This window comes from Daucus carota, chromosome 3 (genome assembly GCF_001625215.2).
Source record: "Daucus carota subsp. sativus chromosome 3, DH1 v3.0, whole genome shotgun sequence".
NCBI classification, from domain to species: Eukaryota; Viridiplantae; Streptophyta; class Magnoliopsida; order Apiales; family Apiaceae; genus Daucus; species Daucus carota.
In genome coordinates this window covers 43,032,048-43,044,063 of record NC_030383.2, presented here as the reverse complement: position 1 = coordinate 43,044,063, position 12,016 = coordinate 43,032,048, and positions in this window count along the sequence as shown.

Below are 12,016 nucleotides of genomic sequence, written 5' to 3'. Positions count from 1 at the left end.
GATGTCCCACAAATTGTATACATTTCAAAAATAGTAAACTTTTATAATATAAAATATCATTACTTCAACTACTTTCTTCCATTATCTCTATTCTATAATAATATAAACACTATTACACCCACTACTTTCCTCCACTATCTCAAATCTATTATTAAATATAAATGGGTCCCATCACTATACTCACTTTTTATCTAACTTTACTAATTTCTTACACAATTTCTTGGTCTCCGTGTCCCAACCATTTGTATACAAATGGCTGGGACGGAGGGAGTAAGTATTAGAGCATTATACTTGTTGTGATTTAATAAATTAATCATAATCCACACCCCAACGATTTGGCAGAGTCTTGTATTTTCTTAAAAGGGTATTAAGTTTAGTTTTCATAGAAAACTTGGGATTTTATTGGTTTATTGGTGAAATCAGTTGTGCAAATTTAAGGTGGAAGTTTGTTGAGGGTGGTTGTTGGAAGGAGAGGCGGCAGAGCGTCGTCCGGCGGCTCTCGCCGGCGACTGCTGTGGTGAGCGGGAGATGGAGAGACAGCAGGGGAGAGTGAGGAAAGAGAGAGGGAGGGGGAGAGTGAGAGAGAGAATCGGAGAGAGAAGGGGAGAGGAAGTATTACAGTGGCGGTAGGTCACCGGAGCCGAACTCCGGCCGGCGGCAGTGGTGAGAGAGAAAGAGAAGAGGGAGAGAGGGAGAATATGGAGGGGCAGTTTGGTAATTTAATTATAAATAGTTGCTGATAATTAATCTGCTGGGAATTAATTTAATGTCGGATTGTAAAATAAAATTCATAGTCGGATTCCTTGTGAAAAAATAGATGGAATGGACTCTTGAATCACATGATTTGGATGAAAAATGAAGGAGAAATGGTTGGTCAAAGTTTGGCCGTGGGTGTTGACTTCGGGGAGAGAGAAATTAGATGAGTGTGTTGGAGAAGATGATGTTGTGGCATATTCTTATTGGTTAGAATATTGAAAATTAGTGTTTAATTAATTCGAGGGACTAAATGATGGAATTAGTAAAAGTGTAAAATATGAAAGTTTATGTAAATAATTTTTTGGAATTTAATGGTGAAGCCTAATGTTGGATTCGAGTGATATTAAATAAATTTATAATTAGGGTGATTTAATAAATAATTAGTTAAATTGGTGGATTTAGTTAATAATTGAATAAAAGAGATAATTTAGAAAATATGAGACTTTTGGGATAGTAAAATGAGTTAGTAACAAATATTTTTTAATCAATGATAAGAGAAGAATAAATGGGAAATGATCTAAGTAATATTAGATGATGAATTATAAGTAGATTTTACGAGATCGTCATTTCAAGATAAGATTCTAAATTTATTATTTTGTGACATAGAAGATTGATTATCTGGAAGATGAGCTTGATTATTCAACTTAAATTGGAACGTGGTGCACTGTAAGTATATACTGTACCCTTCACTGTGATATTTTATGATGTTTCGGTGAACATTTTGTTAATAATTTTCTGATGAGAAATGAGTATTCTTACAATTGTTCTGTGTGTGATGCTTCCTTCGGGAAATAAGTGTGATACTTCCTTCGGGAAGGAAAGCTAAACCAATTGTTTAGCTGGCCGGGATCCCCAACAGTAGAACGTGTGAACGTGTTTGAATACTCATACTCATCTTGATGTGTGAAACTGTTTTGATGACTCTGATGAAATATTGATTTGGTTCACCAAGTTTTGTGAATAAAACTCAGTTGAAATTTACGTATATGCTTATTGAGCTTTATAAGCTCATCCATTTTTATGTACTAACTTTACAGGGAAGAATTTCGGAGAAGGATATTAAGGCTAATTCTAGGTGAAGAGTATGAGGTGTTAAGTATCCAATAGTCAAGAGAGATATTCAGGGAAATGTTCAAGGTTGATCTTAGATGGAATTGTGTAATTGAGATTCAGTTGTAAACTATAGTTGTAGTAGATTAACAGTGATTCTTCTTATCGGAGTTGATTTGATAATGGTAGTAGTAGATTCTAATTTCAATACTGTAACCTGGATGCGATCCTGTTGTTTTAGGGGGTTAAAATGTTCTTTTTTAAATCTTTTATTAATGCTTTCAGGTTTTAATTTATTTGGTTTTTAGAGATACAGTTTTTAAAAAGTGTTTTAAAAGATTTTGTGTGGTGACGTCAGGATCCAGGCCCCCGGATTCCTGGGGCGTCACAGGTGGTATCAGAGCTATAGGTTCGAGAATCGGCGAAAGTAGGATTAAGACTTTAGACTAGTGTGATTCTAAGTTAGAAAAGAAGTCTAGGGGATATATATATGGATCTTAGTTGTGAAGGTGGGAAATTAAACTATGTGTTAGTACTTACTATAGTTGGAACCCTCAGAGAAAAAGGGACTGTAGATCCCATTGAAGCCAAGATATGGCTAAAAGAAATAAAGAAGACTTTTGAAATAGTTGGTGCAGAAGAGAATATGAAAACTATCTTTGATGCTTATATGCTTAATGGAGAGGTTAATTATTGATGGGAAGCTGAGCAAGGTATAGTAGAGTCTATTGTGATATAGAAATATATGACAAGAAAGTAATTATAGTAGATCAAGCTGTCCAAGTTGTGAGATAACCGTTCAAAAGAAAATCTTTGAGAAAAATCTTATTTCCTTGATATTTTTCAATCCGATTGGGATGAACAACCCTAATCATAAGGGACACAAGGTATACCTGTCTGTGTGATGGGAGTTGGATGGGACGCCATCACTTATGTGTGTTGTGATTACAAGAAGGTTAACAACCTTTAGTAGTGTCTTAATTTAGACACGCAACACTTAGTTCACTTGATCATAATAATTGATCTCCCAGTCATCCTTTTACTTCAAATGAAAGCTATTTTGAAAACTCATTGATCAGTAATTACCATTGTGAAAGACTTCTATATATCCAAGAAGTGCTAAAATTCTTATTTCTTTTAAGTTCTTTTCAAAATACTCAGATTTCAAATCATTTGATTTTGTTCTTTTCAAAATACAGTTGCTTTGAAAAAGTGTTTTAAGAAGGTGTTGTATAGTGACGTTAAATCGAGACCCCCGGATTTGAAGGATGCCACATCGATTACTGAAAGTTATATAATATAACCCTTACCTAAGGTTGTTGATTTGTTTGATCGATTGAAGAGAACATCTTACTTTTCTGAGATAGACTTGAGATCTGAATAACATCCATTAAGGATCAGACCTAAAAATGTACCTAAGACGGCATTTACGACCCGACATGAACATTGTGAGTTCTTAAGAGATGCCTTTCGGATTGACTAATGTACCTATAACATTTATGGATCTTATGAATAGGGTATTTAAGAAAAATCCGGATAAGGTTGTTATTATATTTATCCAGAATATTTTCATCCTTTGACCAAGTTGATTAGGAAAGAAGAGAAGTTTTATGGACTAAGTGCGAGTAGAGGTTTTTAGGAATCAAAGAAGCGGCTACAATGGACGCCGTGTTAATCTTACCTGACCAGACAGGAACTTTTGTGATTTATAGTGATTCATCTCACAAGGGACTATGATGTGTTCTTATGCAATATGGAAAAGTGATAGTATATGATTTAAGACAATTTAAGGATTTCAAGTTGAGATATCCTACCCATGATCTAGAATTAACTACCATAGTATCTGCTTTAAAGATTTGGCGACCTTATTTGTATGGTGAGAAGTGTGAGATATTTACATATCATAAGAGTTTAAATTACTTGTTTACTCAAAAAGGAGTTAAATATGAGACAAATGAGATGGTTAGAATTATTAAAGGACTATGACTGTACGATTAACTATCACCTAGGGAAGCAAATGTAATTGCTGATGCATTAAATAGAAAAGAAAGAGTTATTGTTATGCCGTTACTAAAGAAATTGATTAAGAAAATTAAAAAGTTTGTATTAAAGATTACGAATTCAGAGCATAAGGAGGGAAGGATTTATGAGATGTTAGTACAACCAGAGTTAATAGAAAGAAGTTACGTGGGAGTTGGAAGATGTAAGTAGAAAAAGCTACCCAGAATTGTTCAGCACCAATCGGGATTCCGAGGACGGAATCCTTTAAGGAGGGAAGAATGCAACATCCGTGAAATTTACAAAACATAAAAATACAATTCTTTGATTTAAATTATTTATTGTTCGAAAAGACTATTTTATTAGTCTCGGATATAATTAATAATGCGAGAAGTATTAGTTTAAATATTATAGCTTCGAGAATACTAGTAAACACGTGGGTTATATTGTGTGGGTCAGTTATTAATTTAAATAGGTACGTCAACCCGAGAGCTCCGAAAATTATAGTAGACGCGATTATTTATTTATTTACCGACACGTTAATAGATATTACATTCTGATCGAGATGATTATTTCATTTTTATTTCTATTTTATAAATGTGAGGATTGGTCATAAAACATTAGAATAATTAATAGTTTATTTAATTAATTATTTTGTACGATATTTAATTATTTTTATTAAAAGCCGATACGAGAATAACAGAATCGAGCGGGACTAATTATAATTCTACGAGACGTTACTTGCACCGCAAGAGAAGTTACTTGGAGCCCAAGTAACTCTACTTGGAGCCCAAGCAAAACATTAATTAGGAATATTTTATAAAGTCATTAGTGGTAATGGTAATTAGTAAATTGGCTATAAATACTCGAGAATTAAGAACTAGTTACAAATTCTATAGTTGCAAGAAGGAAAGAGTTTGGCCAGGAGTGAATACTGGGTGAAGATCAGGAAACTTGCCGCATAAACAAAATCAATCAACCTCAATATCAAGGTATATACTTGAATTTAGCTCCTTTTATTAAACAAACTTGTTATATATAAATCAAGTAATACTTTTAATGGTGGAAAGATAATTATGACAGACCCCACTTCCTTCCTTTACTAGGTACTCCCTCTGTCCCAATGAATTGTATACAGTTTCCTTTTTGGGATGTCCCACTAATTGTATACATTCCAAAAATAGTAAACTTTTATAATATAAAATATCATTACTTCAACTACTTTCTTCCACTATCTCTATTCTATAATAATATAAACACTATTACACCCACTACTTTCCTCCACTATCTTAAATCTATTGTTAAATATAAATGGGTCCCATCACTATACTCACTTTTCATCTAACTTTACTCATTTCTTACACAATTTCTTGGTCTCCGTATCCCAACCATTTGTATACAAATGGCTGGGACAGAGGGAGTAAGTATTAGAACATTATATTGGTTGTGATTTAATAAATTAATCATAATCCACACCCCAACGATTTGGCAGAGTCTTGTATTTTCTTAAAAGGGTATTAAGTTTAGTTTTCATAGAAAACTTGGGATTTTATTGGTTTATTGGTGAAATCAGTTGTGCAAATTTAAGGTGGAAGTTTGTTGAGGGTGGTTGTTGGCAGGAGAGGCGGCAGAGCATCGTCCGGCGGCTCTCGCCGGCGACTCACGTGGTGAGCGGGAGATGGAGAGACAGCAGGGGAGAGTGAGGAAAGAGAGAGGGAGGAGGAGAGTGAGAGAGAGAGAATCGGAGAGAGAAGGGGATAGGAAGTATTACAGTGGTTGCAGGTCACCGGAGCCGAGCTTTGGCCGGCGGCAGTGGTGAGAGAGAAAGAGAAGAGGGAGAATATGGAGGGGCAGTTTGGTAATTTAATTATAAATAGTTGCTGATAATTAATCCGTTGGGAATTAATTTATGTCGGATTGTAAAATAAAATTCATAGTTGGATTCCTTGTGAAAAAATAGATGGAATGGACTCTTGAATCACATGATTTGGATGAAAAATGAAGGAGAAATGGTTGGTCAAAGTTTGGCCGTGGGTGTTGATTTCGGGGAGAGAGAAATTAGATGAGTGTGTTGGAGAAGATGATGATGTGGCACATTCTTATTGGTTAGAATATTGAAAATTAGTGTTTAATTAATTCGAGGGACTAAATGATGGAATTAGTAAAAGTGTAAAATATGAAAGTTTATGTAAATAATTTTTCGGATTTAATGGTGAAGCCTAATGTTGGATTCGAGTGATATTAAATAAATTTATAATTAGGGTGATTTAGTAAATAATTAGTTAAATGGGTGGATTTAGTTAATAATTGAATAAAAGAGATAATTTAGAAAATATGAGACTTTTGGGATAGTAACATGAGTTAGTAACAAATATTTTTTAATCAATGATAAGAGAAGAATAAATGGGAAATGATCTAAGTAATATTAGATGATGAATTATAAGTAGATTTTACGACATCGTCATTTTAAGATAAGATTCTAAATTTATTATTTTGTGACATAGAAGATTGATTATCTGGAAGACGAGCTTGATTATTCAACTTAAATTGGAACGTTGTGCACTGTAAGTATATACTGTACCCTGCACTGTGATATTTTATGATGTTTCGGTGAACATTTTGTTAATGATTTTCTGATGAGAAATGAGTATTCTTACAATTGTTCTGTGTGTGATGATTCCTTCGGGAAATAAGTGTGATACTTCCTTCGGGAATGAAAGCTAAACCAGTTGTTTAGCTGGCCGGGATCCCCAACAGTAGAACGTATGAACTTGTGAACGTGTTTGAATACTCATACTCATCTTGATGTGTGAAACTGTTTTGATGACTCTGATGAAATATTGATTTGGTTCACCAAGTTTTGTGAATAAAACTTAGTTGAAATGTACGTATATGCTTACTGAGCTTTATAAGCTCATCCCTTTTTATGTACTAACTTTACAGGGAAGAATTTTGGATAAGGATATTAAGGCTAATGCTAGGTAAAGAGTATGAGTTGTTAAGTATCCAATAGTCAAGAGAGATATTCAGGGAAATGTTCAAGGTTGGTCTTAGATGGAATTGTGTGATTGAGATTAGTTGTAAACTATAGTTCTAGTAGATTAACAGTGATTCTTTTTATCGGAGTTGATTTGATAGTGGTAGTAGTTGATTCTAATTTCAATACTGTAACCTGGATGCGATCCTGTTGTTTTAGGGGGTTAAAATGTTCTCTTTTAAATCTTTTATTAATGCTTTCAGGTTTTAATTTATTTGGTTTTCAGAAATACAGTTTTTCAAAAGTGTTTTAAAAGATTTTGTGTGGTGACGTCAGGATCCAGGTCCCCGGATTCCTGGGGCGTCACGGGGATGACCTCAGAAACCCGACCCGGGAATACCAAACAAACTAACCAACTCAAAATATGCTTACACAACCTTACCGACACTTAATAATATAAAGTTCTTACAAATGTTTACATTATAAGCTCCTAACGAAAACACAAATACAAGTATATTATACTAGCATCTTCCTTTAATTGCCACACGCCTCTCGGTTGCCACTAAAATCTTAGTTCATCACATTCTTATCCTTTCCTGAACATTCTTCTCTAGAATTCTTTCCTGAGAAATATAGTGACATAAAAGTGTGAGCTCATAAAGCTCAGTAAGCATATATCGTACAATTCAACTGAGGTTTATCCAATAAAACAATCTTTTGATAAAAATAGTCATCAAGAATTTACCAATATCATCAAGAATTCATCACAGCAAAATAGTTCACACAAGAATAAAACCGAGTATTCAAGCATGATTAGTTCATCAATTCATCAAGTTGGGATCCCGGCCAGCTAAACAATCGGTTTAGCTTTACTTCCAATAAGGAATCATCATCATCATCAGTTCATCAATTATCAATGCAAGAATACTCGTTTTTCATCAGTAAAATACCATTCTAAAATCAAATCATCATTTAAATATTAAAACATCAACAGCGAATAAGTACAGTATATACTTACCTTAAATCGCTTCTAAATTTAAATTCTTTCTCGGTCTCGAACCTCGGTACTATTAACCCGTCCTAACAATATACATCACAATTCTCGATCAACAAGTTTTACTTTATTAGATCTCAAAGCTAGAATTTCTACTAACTAAAGCCTTACTAACTAATTACAATTAAATAATAATTATTAAATCAATAAATAAAAAGGAATAAAATACGAGGACTTACAAATTAAAAGCCTTCAGTTTCCTAATTAGGAAAGTTCACTATCATGGGGTATTTATATAGGGAAAGTGTGAGAATTCTTCAATCTTCCTCGATGTGGTACAAAGTATCCACCAATTTTGAAAGTAAACACATGCAAGCACAAGTGACAACATCTTGACAAAATAGCAAGCGCTTGGGTGAAATTGACCGCGCCTCACGCCCCACCAAGATGTGCATACTCGCTTCTTAACATTTAGTTGTCACTAAGGATGGAGGTCTTTTAATATATAGCCATAGAAATTCTTTTATGTTATCAATGTGGTAGTACGGCTTCACTTCCCTTGTATTTTCATAATATCCCACATAGAGATTGTTAGGGAGCATCCACTTTTCTAGTTCTATAAGAATGCCTCGATTAGTAACTTGTTTAGCAAATTTTATCTTGTCCCACATCGAGTGGAACAAGAGTGCCACTACTTGAACTCCTATATAATCTAGTTGAAATATTCCTTTTAAGCACAAGGGCTTGCAATGCTCATCTTGACTCCACCTTGTTGAGCCATAAAAACTTCTGAAATGCTCCTTGCTCATCAACTCAACCCGAGTTACTAAAGAGTTAAGAAACCTAGATCGAAGTTTAAACTTTTATGAACTTGTGGAGAATGCTATCCCATGGCATCCCACATTGAAGAATTTATAAGTAAAATTCCCTCAAACCTTATAAAAGTATTATATTCATTGCTTTCTCCACATAAGGTTGAAAGACTAATTTAAGTTTTCACAAGTATTCTTTGTCCCACATCGATGGGTTTAAGAAAGTATCATTTACTAAGTCTATATATAATGGACTTGGGCTTAAAATTACACCATCTCAAATCTATGTTGAGTTCAGGTACTACTCTTAAGTGAAAGCTTAATAGAGAAACTACCTTGAAAAAATAAAGTTCAAAATTTTAAATATAAGCGAAGCATTTGGGTGTTCACAAACACTCAGGCATATTGAAATGATGTGAAACAAAGGACTTCTGTGAACATTTTATGAGTAAAAAGGCATCCTAACATGTCTTTTGCCTATAGTTCTTGAGAATCCCACATCGAAAAGGTTAAAACATTGATAACCTTATTTCTCTATATAAGGTGACTTAGGACCAACCTGTTACTTAAAACAACTGGACTTGGAAGCTCATGTAGCTTTTAGTTTATAACTATTTAGTCCCACATCGAGAAGATGTGGTACTAACTATCATACTTTCTCTATAATAAGAGCTTTACTACAAATTTTATTTTCAAGACAACAGAAATGTTCCTTCCTACTAGATTTGTCTAGTAAAAGATGCAACAAAACACAAGACAAGATTTATTTAATACTTTAATCAAATATATTAATAATACGAGCACATAAATTTATTTTACCTAATTAAAATTCTGTCAGGATATTACACTTAAACCCGTGCAAAACACGGGCGGCTATATAATTTTAAACTAATTATTAATTTATCATATAATAGTAATATATATTAATGATAGTAAATTTACCTTTTTTATTTTTTAACTAATTATAAATAATATTTTAAAAAAATAATGGTGGAGTTTTTATCTTGTAGTATATAAAACTGTTTAGAGATGTGAGACTATGAGAACTCTACGTGTAGCAGACTTTTAGTTATAAAGTAAATCACCAAACCAACATGACCAAACCAAAATTTTGTATGACGACAAATTATACCCATGTTGGCTTATTATAGTATAGTATAGATAGTATAACATGACCAAACCAAAATTTTGTACGACGACAAATTATACCCATGTTGGCTTATTATAGTATAGATAGTATAGATAAGTAGATTGTAAACATCATCCACACGGAAGACCAGCTTGAGCGAGACAACAAACATATCAACAACAAACAACTTAAGCTGGCTGGCTGGCAATTACTAGTCTAATTTGCAATTTTTTTCAACCTCACCAACACCATATAAACTTTAGGGTGATGTCCACTGATTGAAAAAAGGGTGCACCACCCAGACAGCACTATGCTCCCACATGTGATCATTTCCATGAAAGCAGGCACTCGAATAATCATTGCCACTAATATACTAGACTATTAGTGTATAATTTAATGATTCGCTTGTAAATTTATTGTTCGAAAATATGGGTTTTAGTGTAAGTCATATTTTGAACATTATGGCTAAAGGATGTGTGAGATATGATGATATTCTCTTGATAATGGAAATTTTAAATATAAGCGAAGCATTTGGGTGTTCACAAACACTCGGGCATATTGAAATGATGTGAATCAAAGGTCTTCTGTGAACATTTTATGAGTAAAAAGGCATCCTAACATGTCTTTTTCCTATAGTTCTTGAGAATCCCACATCGAAAAGGTTAAAACATTGATAACCTTATTTCTCTATATAAGGTGACTTAGGACCAACCTATTACTTAAAACAACTGGACTTGGAAGCTCATGTAGCTTTTAGTTTATAACTATTTAGTCCCACATCGAGAAGATGTGGTACTGTAACACCCCAGTCCCACATCGAGAAGAGTGGGGATATTTGTTCAGTTTATAAGCATAAGTACTACTACCAATTGCACCAAAAAATCATGATCTTTTGGGAGCCTGTGGTGGGCTTGTGGATTACCCAAGTTGTTGCAGTTGGGCCAGTATATTTCGGCTTATTTTTGGATTCAGAGTTCGGGACTTGACCCGATTTTCGAAAAAGACTTGGGATTTGACTCGGGTTGTCACATATGGTATCAGAGCAAGCTCTCGAAAGCTTGATTCGTCAAGTTGCCGGTGGTGGGGACACGAAGGCTGGTGGTATTATCCCCCAATGGACAGAGATCCGGAGGAGGGGACATGAAGCCAGCCGGTATTATCCCACAATGGCTAGAGAGGTTCGATCTGGGCCTATGGGCTATCCGTTTCGGCCTGACGAGGACGTCAGGAATTTAAGTGGGGGAGTAACACCCCAGTCCCACATCGAGAAGAGTGGGGATATTTGTTAAGTTTATAAGCATAAGTACTTCTACCAATTGCACCAACAAATCATAATCTTTTGGGGGCCTGTGGTGGGCTTGTGGATTACCCAAGTTGTTGCAGTTGGGCTAGTATATTTCGGCTTATTTTCGGATCCGGAGTTCGGGACTTGATCCGATTTTCGAAAAAGACTCGGGATTTGACTCGGGTTGTCACAGGTACTAACTATCATACTTGCTCTATAATAAGAGCCTTACTACAAATTTTATTTTCAAGACAAGAGAAATGTTCCTTCCTACTTGATTTGTCTAGTAAAAGATGCAACAATACACAAGACAAGATTTATTTAATACTTTAATCAAATATTTTAATAATATGAGCACATAAATTTATTTTACCTAATTAAAATTCTGTCAGGATATTACATTCTTCCCCCCTTAAACTAATTTCGTCCTCGAAATTAAACTCAATTCGTACCTGACTTATTGAATAAGTGGGGATACTTTGATTTCATCATTTCCTCGGGTTCCCAAGTTGCCTCCTCCACATTATGATTTCTCCAAATAACTTTGACCAAAGGTATGATCTTAGTTCTCAACTTCTGCTCGCGACGATCTGCTATTTCTACTGGGAGTTCTTTGTACTGCATATTTTCGTGAATTTCTATTGGTTCATATCTATAATATGCGATGGATCCGAGATATATTTCCTTAGATATGATACGTGAAATACATTATGAATATGTCCTAGACTTGGTGGGAGTGCTAGCTCGTATGCTACTTCTCCAATTCTTCTAAGAACGTCAAATGGCCCAATATAACGAGGACTTAATTTTCCTTTCTTCCCGAATCTCATAACACCCTTCCATGGAGAAATTTTAAGAACTACAAAATCTCCCTCCTTAAACACAACATCTCGGTGATCCTTGTATGCATAACTCTTTTGCCTACTTTGAGCCGTTAAAATCCTCTGTTGTATCAACTTCACCTTCTCCGTACTGACACGAATCAACTCTGGCCCCAATAATTTTCTTTCTCCAA